Here is a 14,295-nt window from a genome sequence, read left to right as displayed (position 1 = left end):
GAGGCTGAGGCGAGTGGATCACCTGAGGTCAGGAGTTCAAGACCACACTGGCCAACATGACGAAACCCTGTCTCTCCTAAAAATACAAAAGTTAGCCCAGCATGGTGGTGGGGAGCTTGTAATCCCAGCTACCTGGGAGGCTGAGGCGGGAGAATCGCTTGAACCTGGGAGGCGGGCATTGCAGTGAGGTGAGATCACGCCACTGCACTCCAGCCTGGGCAAAAAGAGTGAAACTCCATCTCCAAAAAAAAAAATTTTTTATACAGACAGAAAAACAATTCTTTTAAAATCTGCCATCCACTGCTGTGTAAAAACATGATTAACAAGTAAAACACTGTGTTTGAAATGTAAAACAAAGGACAAATAGTTGATAGTGTTGTAAATTGGAGAGAGGAAGTTGTCCTCATTTCCACATTGGAGAATGTAGGAACAAAGGTGGAAATGTATAATTTTACTGCAAGCCTGAGTTAAGCTAGGATAAAAGGGTAGTGGATTAGAAGTCCTGCTTGCCATACATTAGTAAGTCACGGAGAAAAACGAGTCCTCCTGTGGAGTGTTAATTAAAAAGCAGGAAATTAGACTGAAGGTGCTCTAGTGCCCTGTGTTCATAAGTAAAAAATGTAAAACCTGTCTCGAATTCATTTCTTTTAAATTATTTTAGGCAGAAACAAAATTCAGGTTTTAGCGACCATAAACCTGCAATCAACCTCTGATTACATAACCAGGAAATTTCCACCTGAATCATACAAATAAGGTGACTACATAACTGTAACCAATTCTTGAATTTGGTTTGCCTTCTCACACGCCCTTATAAAACCCTTCCCTTTTTGCCTTTCAGGTGACCCAAATATTATGGCTGGGTGCTTTCCATTTCACTAATCACTGCTCAAATGAACTCGTTAACGTTTTAACATTGAATCCCTTTACTTTTACAAGAGAAGAGGCTGGGCGCAGTGGCTCCTGCTTGGTAATTTTAGCACTTTGAGAAGTCGTCAAGGGCAGATCAATTGAGGCCGGGAGTTCCAGATCAGCTTCCACCAAGGCGAAATCACTTCTCTACTAGAAATACAACAATCAGCCAGGCGTGGTGGTGCAGGTCGGTAATCCCAGCTTCTCGGGGAGCTTAGGCACAAGAATCGCTTGAACCTGGGAGGCGGAGGTTGCAGTGATCACGCCATTGCACTCCAGCCTGGGCGACAGAGCAAGATTTTGTCTCAAACAAAATGTTTAACAAAAGAGACTGTGAGCCCCACTGGCCACTGCTCTTCCTACGCACACGCGAGTCGGGATTCTGCCCTGATGACCCACCTGGCACCCCTGAACAATCTGGGAAATACTCGGGGCTGCGTGCAGAGTTGCCCACAGAGCTCCAGACAGGGCGCGGCAGGGACTGGACGGGACGCGGGGATCCTGGCGGCGGGCCCAGCCACCATCTGGCGGCCAAAGGGACCTGGGGCGGAGCTGCGCCAACAGGGACTCAGGTCGGCAACCTAGGAGCTGTGAGGAGGCCAGTCCCGTCGGTTTCTCAGTCAGCTCTCCCCTCTCGGGATGCCCAACCCCGCACACTCACCCTTTCCCACCTTCCAGGATGTCCTTGGCATCTTAGCTGTGCATGTCCCAGGACCTGCAGATCACAGGGCAACAGAGGCTGTGACAGTCACGGGGTGGCGGGGGTGGCGGGGCCAGAGCAGGGGTGCAGTACTTTAAACAGCAGAAAGGGATCCCAAGCTTTGGCTGCACCAAGAGACAAAGGCCCGGCCAATGCCGGATGCCACGCCCACTTCTCCAACTGCACCACTGATTGGATAAAGCACCAGCACTCTCCCCGTACCACTCCCCCCACCCCCAGGAAATCAGGCTAAAGTAGGGAGGGTCAACCATAGGAAATTACAGCTAATTAAGAAGTAAACTGATACTTGAAGTGAACTAGATCTTTCCCTTACCTGGGTCTGCTTGTATAATGCATCTTATTTGCTACTTAAGGGTAAGAAAAAACATTTGGACTATTTTTGTTTGTTTTGAGACTGAGTTTTGCTCTTATTGCCCAGGCTTGAGCGCAATGGTGTGATCTTGGCTCACTGCAACCTCTGCCTCCGGGGTTCAAGTGATTCTCCTGCCTCAGCCTCCCCAGTAGCTGGGATTACAGGCGCATGCCACCACGCCCGGCTACTTTTTGTATTTTTAGTACAGATGGGGTTTCGCCATAATGGCCAGACTGATCTCGAACTCCTGACCTCAGGTGATGCACCCGCCTCAGCCTCCCAAAGTGCTGGGATTGCAGGCGTGAGCCACCATGTCTGGCCCGTTTGAACATATTTTAACAACTTTTTAATCATTTTGATAATGCAGGAAAGATCCTCCCATCCCTGAGCCTGTCTCTCACCATGCTGTACCACACTGCTGACCACATCGTAGGATGGTCATTAGGAATGGGGCAGGGGTGGGGGAAAGCGGTGGCTGAGAATGGTTAAGCAAAAATTATGTTACCCAAATTTGTTCATCTTAGAAATGTTCCTCAGTCATTCTGTATGAAGTGTGTATTCCAGGGTAATTGTGTCCTGACTGCACTGCATCTCAGTCTGACTTCTCTTTCGTAAAATCCCTGGATTACACTCACTAATGGGGTATTTTATTTTCTATTTTATTTCTATCTGAAAATGGCCAACTATCCTTTGTGAGTGTCCTGATTTGATTTGATGGTTTAGACCCTGGAGATGAGGGTGAGGAAATACGGGGCCACATCAGAATAACTATTCTCAAGTAGAGAATATATAGCAATTTTTTTTTTTTTAAGACGGAGTTTTGCTTTTGTCATCCAGAAGGGAGTGAAATGATGTGATTTTGGCTCACTGCAACCTTCTTCTCCTGAGTTCAAGCGATTCTCCTGCCTCAACCTCCCGAGTAGCTGGGATTACAGGCTCCCACCACCATGCCCTGGGTCTGTTAGGGTTTCATCATATTGGCCAGGCTGGTCTTGAACTCCTGACCTCAGGTGATCCACCTGCCTCAGCCTCCCAAAGTGCTGGGAATAGTCATGAGCCACCACGCCCAGCCAGGAATTTCTTAGTAACATATAACAGTTTTCTCAATACTCATTATATATATATACACACACACACACACACATATATATACACACACACATATATATATTTGCCCAGGCTGGAGTGCAATGGTGTGATCTCAGCTCACCTCAACCTCCACTTCCTGGGTTCAAGCGATTCTCCTGCCTCAGCCTCCCAGCCTTCTGAGTAGCTGGGATTATAGGCATGTGCCACCACACCCGGCTAATTTTGTATTTTTAGTAGAGATGGGGTTTCTCCATGTTGGTCAGGCTGGTCTTGAACTCCTGACCTCAGGTGATCTGCCCACCTTGGCCTCCCAAAGTTTTGGGATTACAGGCATGAGCCACCGCACCCAGCCAATACCATTATATCTAACAGTGATAGCTTACAGGGCAGGAAGGGGACACATAGGACACAACCTTAGAATTTTAATTTGGTCATAAGTTTTGTTTTGTTTTGTTTTGTTTTGTTTTGTTTTTGGAGACAAGGTCTCACTCTGGTGCCTAGGCTGGAGTGCAATGGCACAACCATAGCTCATAACTTGGTTGTAACAGTTCCTTAAAGAATATTTTTGGCTGAGTTTGATGGCTAACACCTGTAATCCAAACACTTTGGAAGACCATGGTGGAATGATTGCTTAAGCCCAGGAGTTCAAGACCAATCTGAGCAATGTAGTGAGATTCAGTCTCAACAAAAATTTTAAAAATTGGCCTCGTATGGTATTGCATGCCTGTAGTCCCAGCTACTTGAAAGGCTGAGATGGAAGCATTACTGGAGGTTGAGGCTGCAGTGACCCATCATTCAGCCACTACACTCCAGCCTGGGTGACAGTGAGACCTCTATGTGTACACACACACACACACACATGCACAGAGACACATCCATATATATACACACACACATATATATGTATCCTATATATATAATCAATATGTATGTTGAAAGAAATGCAAGCACACAAGAAAAGTGAAAGACCCTGGTGGGGAATGTGGTAAAAGATGAGTATGGCTCTTACAGCTCAGTGAGATTTGTTTTTCCATCTTGAGGAACCGCCCTCCCACACTGAAACCACAACCCAGAACATGCCAGTTCTCACACTGTTTATACTTTGCTCAAAGGCAGCAGAAATAGGCCAACATCATGGTTTCCAACACGGAAGTCTATTCCCCACTGAGACCTTTTAAAAATGTTGTTGTCTCAAGCCCTCTTCCTTCTAAAAAAGTCTATACAAATACACACATAGAAGCCTGAAACTACTCTAAATAAAATATCAGATTTTTAAAATCCCATAAAGAAACAAGCAAACACAAAATCAACCACTTTGATTGAGGAGATAATGAGATGGAGGGGGTTAGAAGGCTGCCCGCATCACCTCCCGGCCCCATGTGGAGGAGGGAATGGAGTCTAGGGAAACCCTGGGGAGTCACTTGTTCTGACTGGGCTTTCTCCTAGCTTGACACTTTGCTAACCATTTCCTGGCAAGAGCTTAGGAAACTCCTGCCCTCTAGTGAGGAAGGGCCTCCCCTCACAGGGTACTGGCAAGGAGGCATTCTGAGACTGTGACTGAGAAGCTAGCACAGTGCTTGACAAGTACCTGTGGGAACTGTCCTCCTCTGTAACCATCATGTGGCCTTGGAGTGTTCAGATGGCCTGGCCTGTACTGGGACTTGGCGGAGTTGTTTGAGGGTCAGCTGCTTTAGGTTCCCACTTTCTCCTCAATCAAAGTGGCTGTTTTTGTGTCTCTTTGTTTATTTATGGTTTTAAAAACCTGATATATAAATAGGAAGTGCAGCCAGAGGTGCCGAGGCTCAGTGTCTAGAACGTTGCTGCTTGGGCTTGCTTGCTGGCCTGTGGCCAGGTGAACTCTGGGTGTGAGGTGGTTCCCACCCTGGATCTACAATCCCCACCACCTCTCCCAGACCCTGAGTAACCAACACAAAGAAGTACTAAAGAGCGGGTGAGTGACAGGCATGAAGTCCATCAAGGAAGATTTGAATGCTATCTGGACTGGGGCTGTCAGGGGTAGGAACTATGGTGGCCTTGTCTTCTCATGGCCCCACCCACAGATGTGACTGCCCTGTGCTGCTTCTCCAGCAGCCAGGTGTCCATGGCCCTGAGCCTGTCGTACCATGCTTGCTTCCTCATGCTGTTCATGTTTGGAAAAAAAAAAAAAATTCTGAGATGGCGCTTTTGCATGTGAGTGCTGGAAATGGGGAGGTACCTTTGTCCTAGGGAATTAGGAGCTGACCAGATACCTCCTGAGTACCCCCCAGAACAAGTAGGGGGTGGTGCTGCACTAAGTGATGCCTGCCCCCCATCCAAAATGTATTTGCATTGGCTGAATGAATATACAATACAGTGACTTAAATGAAGACACATGAATGGTGTATGTGGACATCAACTTGCAGCTGGGAAACAGGTGCCTCTCATTCTCCCTTGCAAGTGTGGAATGTGTCCATGCCCATGAGTGCATAGGTCTGTCCTCCTTAACTTGTTCACAACTCCAGATCAGTTCTAAGTGAATGATGTGCTGATGAGATTTCTTAGGTCATTTGTATGTTTGACATTGTGGCTGCTGCTTTTGCTTCCACTACCCCCAGGCCTAACCTGGCTTGAAGTCTAGGCTTTAGGTAAAAAAGATGAGGGGCTTCCTGTGCTCTGGGATGGGAAGTTGGAGATCTGTGGTAAGACTGGGGGTTGGGTTACACTTAAGTTTTGTGCACGATGACAGCTGCAGTGGTTTTATTAGTTGTGATTGACCTGGCCTGGTTTTAGCTCTGGGTGGAGGAAGGAATCAGCAGTGGTAGTTCCCCAGACATCCATGTGCTCAGCCCTGGCTTTCCTGCCCTCAGGCCCAGCAGTAAGCACCACCACACAGTCTGACTTGCCTCCCTACTCCCTAAACCCCCGATGGGAATACCTTGGAGGCTACAATCTGCTTGTGTTATTCTTTCTGCTTTAACCAGACCTGCCTAACACACAATGAGGGAGTGAAGGTAGGGTGCGTGGGGGGCCTGGGGAGAACCAGAGTGGAATCATAAATCCTTTGAAAAAGTTAAAGATACAGAAGTGATGGTAACTTCTCCATGAAGCCCAGCTCCCTACCCCATTCTTGCCACACAGCCGCTTCTACAGTCACCAGCTCTGGGAGTGGTTGGGGATCCCTATAGGCCCGGGCTGCCCTCTGTACCCACCTGCCTGTGCTCCCTCTCTCTCTCTCTCTTTTTTTTTTTTTTTTTTTTTTTTTTTTTTTTTTTTTTTTTTGAGATAGTTTCACTTTTGCTGTCCAGGCTGGAGTGCAATGGCACGATCTCGGCTCACTGCAACCTCCATCTTCTGGGTTCAAAGGATTCTCCTGTCTCAGCCTCAAGTAGCTAAGATTATAGGCTCATGCCACCATGCCCAGCTAATTTTTGTATTTTTAGCAGACAAGGGGGTTTTGCCATGTTAACCAGGCTGTTCTCAAACTCCTGACCTCAGGTGATCCGCCCACTTCGGCCTCTCAAAGTGCTGGGATTACAAGCATATGCCATCATGCCCAGCCCCTGTGCTCCTTCTCTTTGCCTGCTGTCAGGGCCCTAACATGGAGAAGGAGGCAGGCCCTCAGCCTCAGGTATGGCTGAATGCCGTTTGGAGTGTTTGAAGTATGCTTTATGTCTTTGAAATTCTAAAAAAGTAAGATGAATTCCAATTCTAATGTCCGTTAGCTTTCCTGAGCCAACTGGAAGAAAAGTTTTTTTCACCTGAAATTTTTAAGTGACACCCAAGGATAGCCACCAGTGTCTTGGCCAGGGAAGGCTCCGACGTGCTTCTTGCATCCAGTTTGATCTGCAACCTCATGATTGTGTTGTCCTGAACATACTTTCTTTGGTGAACATGGTTCACATGGTTAACATCACTTCATGAGAGGGGAGCATCATGTAGAGCTGAGAATGGATTGTCTTTAGTTACCATTGTGCCTCTTTGTCACCTGAGAGGCCCATTTTTCCTGGCCGATTCTTTAAGTGTGTTACTATGGTCAGACATCACTGGACAATTCAAATCACAAGGGGCTGTTGTTATATAAAGCAAGCAAAGGCTTTAGATGTGAAATACTTCTTTTCTTTTTCCCTTCTTTTAGGGGAAATACTTCAATTTAGTTTTTAAGAGTAAAGAGTGGTATCTCAGCAGATTTAGTGTGAGAATTTGCAGGTGCTAGGTGGTGGTTTCAGTGTGGATGGGCACTTTCCCAAGATGGAGAACCAGGTCTTACTGAATTGCAGGAGCCACACTTCCTCTTTTTCACACCCCCCACCATGTGCACGTGTGTGTGTGTGTGTACACATGTAGGTCTCACTCTATCAACCAAGCTGGAGTGCAGTGCTGAATAATGGGTCACTGCAGCTTCAAACTTTTAGTCTTAAGCGATTCTCCAACCTCAGCCACCCCAGTATCTGGAACCATAGGCCTGCACCACCATGTCTGGCTTTTTTTTTTTTTTTTTTTTTTTTTTTTTTTTTTGGTATTTTGTTAAAGTAGAGACAGAGTATTGCCACATTGCGTAGGCTGGTCTTGAACTCCTGAGCTCAAGTGATCCACATGCATTGGTCTCCCATCATGCTGCAATTACAGACATGAGCCACTGCACCCGGCCTAGTTTTATTATCTGATTACACAAGTGTATTTCTTCATAACAATTCACTGGACTTTACATGAATGAATAATTTGTGAATATATTTCTCTATGCTTGTTACATATCAATAAAAAGTTACATAGTATATATTTGCCCAAAACGTGAGCTCAGTATCTCAAAATAACAGCAGCATTTTTATTTGTTTGTTTCATGGTGAAACACACTCAGAACATGATCATACATCTTTGCTATCATGACACCCTAACTTAGTTCACAGTTTTCTTACGGTTCTACAAAGAACAGAAATTAAAAAAAAAAAAAAAAAAAAAAAAGCAGTCTTGGGCCGAGCGTGGTGACTCACACCTGTAACCCTAGAATTTTGGGAGGACGAGTCAGGAGGATCATGAGGTCAGGAGTTCAAGACCAGCCTGACCAACATGGTGAAACCCCCATCTCTACTAAAAATACAAAATTAGCCAGGTGTGGTGGTGTGCACCTGTAATTCTAGCTAGTTGGGAGGCTGAGGCAGGAGAACCATTTGAGTCCAGAGGGAGTGGTGGTTGCAGTAAGCTGAGGTCAAAGCACTGCACTCCAGCCTGTGCAACAGAGCAAGACTCCGTCTCAAAAAAAAACAAAGAAAAGAAATTTATTCCCCACAATAGGGATCTACAGAAGATATACTGTAAAGGCTATGGTTACACAATAGATTTTAAATGTACTTACTAAAGTGGTGTTAAATAATATTTCTTTTAATTACTTACTAGATGAACAGAGAAGTACTGTGAAGCTGTAGTTGCACATGGAGAAATACATGGGTAGATTCCCTGAGCCTACTCTGCATCCACAGAGATGCAATTGTGGAGGATTAATGAACAGTGTGTTTGGTTGAAATGAGTAGAGCACTTATCTAGCTAAATATTTGACCTATTTAATTTTAGTTGGTTGTTCATGGGGACCCTGGCTAAAAAGCATGCTTCAAACCCTTGGTATTATCTTCCTGATAGTCAAAATGGTAGTCTCCCTACTGCATTGTATTCTCTCAAAAGTTATAAATTTTTGCATGTGGTCATCTCTAGAATGTCAGGTGGCCTCTTTTTAACTGGAATGACAGAAACTCAAAGATGTATGTGACTATGAAGACACTGTAATCTATAAATGACATGACAAGGACAAAATTCCAAAATAGGCCAGGTGTGGTGACTGAGGCCTGTAATCCCAGAACTTTGGGAGACCGAGGTAGGTGGATCAAGAGATCAGGAGTTCAAGACAATCCTGGTCAACATAGTGAAACCCTGTTTCTACTGAAAATCCCAAAATTGGCCAGGCACAGTGGCTCATGCCTATTATCCCAGCACTTTGAGAGGCTGAGGCAGACTGATCACGAGGTCAGGAGATCAAGACCATCCTAGCTAACACGGTGAAACCCCGTCTCTACTAATAATACAAAAAATTAACCAGCTGTGGTGGCATGCACCTGTAGGCCAGCTACTCAGGAGGCTGAGGCAGGAGAAGCGCTTGAACCTGGGAGGCGGAAATTGCAGTGAGCCCAGATTGAGCCACTGCACTCCAGCCTGGGTGACAGAGCGAGACTCAATTTAAAACAAGCAAACAAACAAAAATACCAAAATTAGTCATTAGCCAGGCGTGGCGGCATGCACCTGTAGTTCCAGCTAATCAGGAGGCTGAGGCAGGAGAATCATTTGAACCCAGGAGGCGAAGGTTGCAGTGAGCTGAGATAGTGCCACTTCACTCCAGCCTGGGCGAGCGAGCACGATTCAGACTAAAAGAAAAAATATATATATGGAAACAGAGTGGCACTAAGGCCCTGAGTTTTAATCACACTGTGACCTATGTGAGAACTTAAACAAATGGGGTAATTTTTTTTTTAATTTAAAAGTAAACTTTAATGTCGAAAATGCAAACTTGGGGAGGGCAGAAAGATCACACACAAGGCTGTCACTTCACACTTGGAGGGTTGCACAGTGGCGGGGCAAAGGTGCTCCTCACTTCCCAGATGGTGGGGTGACCGGGCAGAGGTGCTCCTCACTTCCCAGATGGTGGGGTGACCGGGCAAAGGTGCTCCTCACTTCCCAGGTGGTGGGGTGACCGGGCAGAGGTGCTCCTCACTTCCCAGACAATGGGATGGAAGAGCAGAGGCGCTCCTCACTTCCCAAATTGGGTAAATTTTTAAGCAAAATTATTTATGGCCGTCACTCTGGACTGAGCATGTGCACTCATCCCAGACAGAACAAAGCAAAACAAAATGAGTCACTCATGCTAAATGTGAGATAATCAAACCTAAAATTTAAGAAAATACGTAGATCTTAAAACAGACCAGTTTTTCTTTGGGACGCCAAGGCAGGAGGATCACCTGAAGCCGGGAGTTTGAGACCAGCCTGACCAACATAGAGAAACACTGTCTCTTTGAAAAATACAAAATTAGCAGGCCATGGTGGTGCATGCCTGTAATCCCAGCTACTCAGGAGGCGAAGGCAGAAGGATCACTTGAACCCGGGAGACGGAGGTTGCAGTAAGCCGAGATCACGCCATTGCACTCCAGCCTGGGCAACAAGAGCAAAACTCCGACTAAAATAAACAAACAAACAAATAAATAAATAAAACAGACCAGTTTTTGTTTTCTTCTGTAAAGAACAGATTTCAAAACAGGGAGATCCCCTGTACTCTAACCCTTTAAAAATATTAATAGTAGCCGGGCATGGTGGCTCATGCCTGTAATTCTAGCACTTTGGAAGGCCGAAGTGAGTGGATCAGGAGGTCAGGAGATGAGACCATCCTGGCTAACATGGTGAAACTCCGTCTCCACTAAAAATACAAAAAATTAGCCAGGCATGGAGGCACACCCCTGTAGTCCCAGCTACTCTGGAGGCTGAGGCAGGAGAATCGCTTGAAACTGGGAGGCAGAGGAGGTTGCAGCGAGTCGGGATCGCACCACTGCACTCCAGCCTGAATGACAGAGTGAGACTCTGTCTCAAAATAATAATAATTATAGTAATAAAATAACAACCCGAAGTTCTTGTTTCCATTTAACAAACCCCACAGTTCTGCTATGTCACAGTGAGATTTGAGACTACGTAAGTACATTTCGGATGGCGACAGAGTGATATCAATGTCTAAAGTTTTGGTCTATTTCTGCCAGGGGCAGTGGCTCATGCCTGTAATCCCAGCACTTTGGAAGGCTGAGGCGAGTGAATCACCTGAGGTCAGGAGTTCGAGACCAGCCTGGGCAACACGGTGAAACCCCGTCTCTACTAAAAATACAAAAATTATCCGGGCATGGTGTTGCACACCTATAGTCTCAGCTACTCAGGTGGCTGAGGCAGGAGAATTGCTTGAACCTGGGGGATGGAAGTTGCAGTGAGCCGAGATCCTGCCACTGCACTTCAGCCTGGGTGACGGAGCAAAACTCTGTCTCAAAAAAAAAAAAAAAAAAACAAAAAAAAAAAAAAAAAACAAAAAGGTTTGGTCTATCTCTCAAAATTGAGAAGACGACCAATAGGGAGAAATTGTTAAATTAATTATACCCTAAAGCTGCCCCCTTTCCTGTTTAATTTTAGTCAACGGTTTTTGCTTTTTTGTTTACACAGTAAACTGAAACCTAACTGGATATGTAAATGGACTGTACCCATTCTTGTACCAATCGCTGTGGTTTGGCCAATAATAGGATGTCAACTCTTCAAACCATGTTCAAATAAGGCGAACCCCAAGCTGTGATCAATCTGGCTGTTTCTGTACTTCATTTCCATTTTCTGTATGTCACTTTGCTTTTTCTGTCCATATGTCTTTTTCCACCACGTGGCTATGCTGAAGTCTCCCTGAGCCTACTCTAGATTCACAGGCTACTCAATTTGGAAATCACTCTTTGCTCAATTAAACTTTGTTGTATTTAATTTCTCTAATTATTTTTATTTTTTAAAATTTCCTCAAATTTTTTCTATCATTAAAAATGAATAATATGTCCTTGAGGTTTGATTTTCTAAACTCATCCCTCAGCTATTTTTCCAAATTATTTTGTCCTTTCAAAACGCTTCTGCAATTTTTTTTTTTTTTTTTTTTTTTTTTTTTTTTTTTTTTTGAGACAGAGTCTCTCTGTTTCTGTTGCCCAGGCTGGAGTGCAGTGGTGTGATCCCAGCTCACTGCAACCTCCGCCTCCCAGATTCAAGCGATTCTCCTGCCTCAGCCTCCCAAGTGGCTGGGACTACAGGTGCATGCCACCATGCCTAGCTAATTGTTTGTATTTTTAAAGACAGGGTTTCACCATGTTAGCCAGGATGGTTTCGATCTCCTGATCTCGTGACCAACCTGCCTCAACCTCCCAAAGTGCTGGAATTACAGGCATGAGCCATTGCACCAGGCCTGCAATTTTTTATTTTATGACACAGAGTCTTTCTCTGTCACCCAGGCTGGAGTGCAGTGGGATGATCTTGGCTCACTGCGACCTCTGTCTCTCAGGTTCAAGAGATTCTCCTTCTTCAGCTTCTCAAGTAGCTGGGACTACAGGCATGCACAACCATGCCTGGCTAATTTTTGTATTTTTAGTAGCGATGGGGGTTTCACCATGTTAGCCAGGCTGGTCTTGAATTCCTAGCCTCAAGTCATCTGCCTGCCTCAGACTCCCAAAGTGCTGGAATTACGGTAAATTTTTTTTCTTAAGACAATGTCTCACTCTATTACTGTGGCTGGAGTGTAGTGATGTAACAAATCATGATTCCCTGCAGCCTTAACCTTCCAGGCTCAAGCAATCCTCCTGCCCCAGCCACCTGAATAGATGCCACTAGAGGCATGAAACATCATGCCTGGCATATTTTTTCATTTTTATATTTCATAATGAAAGGATTTTACTATATTGCCCAGGCTGCACTTAAACTCCAAGCTCAAGTAGTTCTTTCTTTTTTTTTTTTTTTTTTTTTTTTTGAGATGGAGTCTGGCTCTGTTGCCCAGGCTGGAGTGCAGTGGCCGGATCTCAGCTCACTGCAAGCTCCACCTCCCGGGTTTACACCATTCTCCCGCCTCAGCCTCCGGAGTAGCTGGGACTACAGGCGCCCGCCACCTCGCCCGGCTAGTTTTTTGTATTTTTTAGTAGAGACGGGGTTTCACCATATTAGCCAGGATGGTCTCGATCTCCTGACCTCGTGATCCGCCCGTCTCGGCCTCCCAAAGTGCTGGGATTACAGGCTTGAGCCGCCGCGCCCGGCCTCAAGTAGTTCTTTCATCTCAGCCTCTCAAAGTGCTAGAATTATGGGTGTGAGCCACTGTGTGCTTCTGCAGTTTTTCAAGAGAATTATTCCCAATAATAAACTGTACTATGTGTGGGCACAAATCTAAAAGAAATCTGGCTTCTACTGTAGAATTGTCACTCTCCAGGATTTCAAGGATCTGTGGTGTCTACTTTAGTATTATAGTTTGATATATGGAGGTGCATGGGAGTTGGGGTCAGAGAGAGTTGATCCTGAGTCTCAGCCTCACCATTTAGCAGTTGTGGGTCTTTAAAACAGTTTTGTTTTTGTTTTTTTGAGAGGGAGTCTCACTCTGTTGCCCAGGCTGGAGTACAGTGGCGTGAACTCGGCTCATTGCAACCTTCGCCTCTCAGGTTCAAGCAATTCTGCCTCAGCCTCCTGAGTAGCTGGGATTACAGGCATGCGCCACCACGCCCAGCTAATGTTTTGTGTGTTTTGAGTAGAGACGGGGTTTCACCATATTGGCCAGGCTGGTCGCGAACTCCTGATCTTGTGATCCACCCTCCTCAGCCTCCCAAAATGCTTGAATTACAGGTGTGAGCCACTGTTCCTAGTTGAACAAGTTTCTTGATGTGAAATAGTTGTATAAACCGCATATGCAAAATGCCAGAATGATAGTGATTTCAAAAATCGTAGCAATTGTTGTTATTGTTGAGACAGAGTTTTACTCTTGTTGCCCAGGCTGGGGTACAGTGGAGCGATCTTAGCTCACTGCAACCTCTGCCTCCCAGGTTCAAGTGATTCTCCTGCCTCAGCCTCCTGAATAGCTGGGATTACAGACTCCCACCACCATGCCCAGCCAATTTTTTGTATTTTTAGTAGAGACGGGGTTTCACCATGTTGGCCAGGCTGGTCTCAAAATCCTAATCTCAAGTCATCCACCCACCTCAGAGTCCCAAAATGCTGTGATTACAGGCATGAGCCACTCTGCCTGGCCTCATTTTTTTAAACCTCTTTTATATTGATTTCCAGATGCTTTCACAGCTCTTCTCATTGAAATACAGAATCTGGTTTCCAAACCCTATATCTGGCTGGCCTTATTTGCTCAGGGCAATGGAAATGTGAACATGAAAGTGGGCTAGTTTGGGGTCTAGGTTCAAAAGGTTTTGAATGCTTCTGTTTTTCTTTCAGAATGCTGCCATCTCATTGTGTAAAGCCCATGTTAGCCAGATGGAGGATAAGATAACATGGGGAGGAGAAGCAAGGTGACAGTCCCAGAAGACTCTCACCTTCAGAAGCACAGCTACCTAGTCAACAAACAGCTGATGATACATGTCTGAAGGAGCTCAGCTGAGGCCAAAAGAATGGTCCTACTGAGCCTAGCATAAATGGCTGACAATCTCAGTTATGAGCTAAAAAGTTT

General features: G+C 45.5%; 1 long non-coding RNA gene across 1 annotated transcript in view; it reads left to right on the top strand.

Annotated features, from left to right (window-relative positions):
* The window catches only part of LOC108517789 (uncharacterized), a 27,617-nt gene extending 13,322 nt beyond the window's left edge, over window positions 1–14,295 (top strand). The window contains exon 3 of the long non-coding RNA XR_001882209.1: window positions 14,064–14,295. This is a non-coding gene — a long non-coding RNA (uncharacterized LOC108517789). The remainder of the gene's footprint in view (window positions 1–14,063) is intronic.

The sequence above is a fragment of the Rhinopithecus bieti genome, unplaced genomic scaffold, assembly GCF_001698545.2.
Source record: "Rhinopithecus bieti isolate Rb0 unplaced genomic scaffold, ASM169854v2 scaffold_42392, whole genome shotgun sequence".
Lineage (NCBI taxonomy): Eukaryota > Metazoa > Chordata > Mammalia > Primates > Cercopithecidae > Rhinopithecus > Rhinopithecus bieti.
Note: the sequence above shows the minus strand (reverse complement) of the source record. Positions and strands in the feature narration are given on the sequence as shown.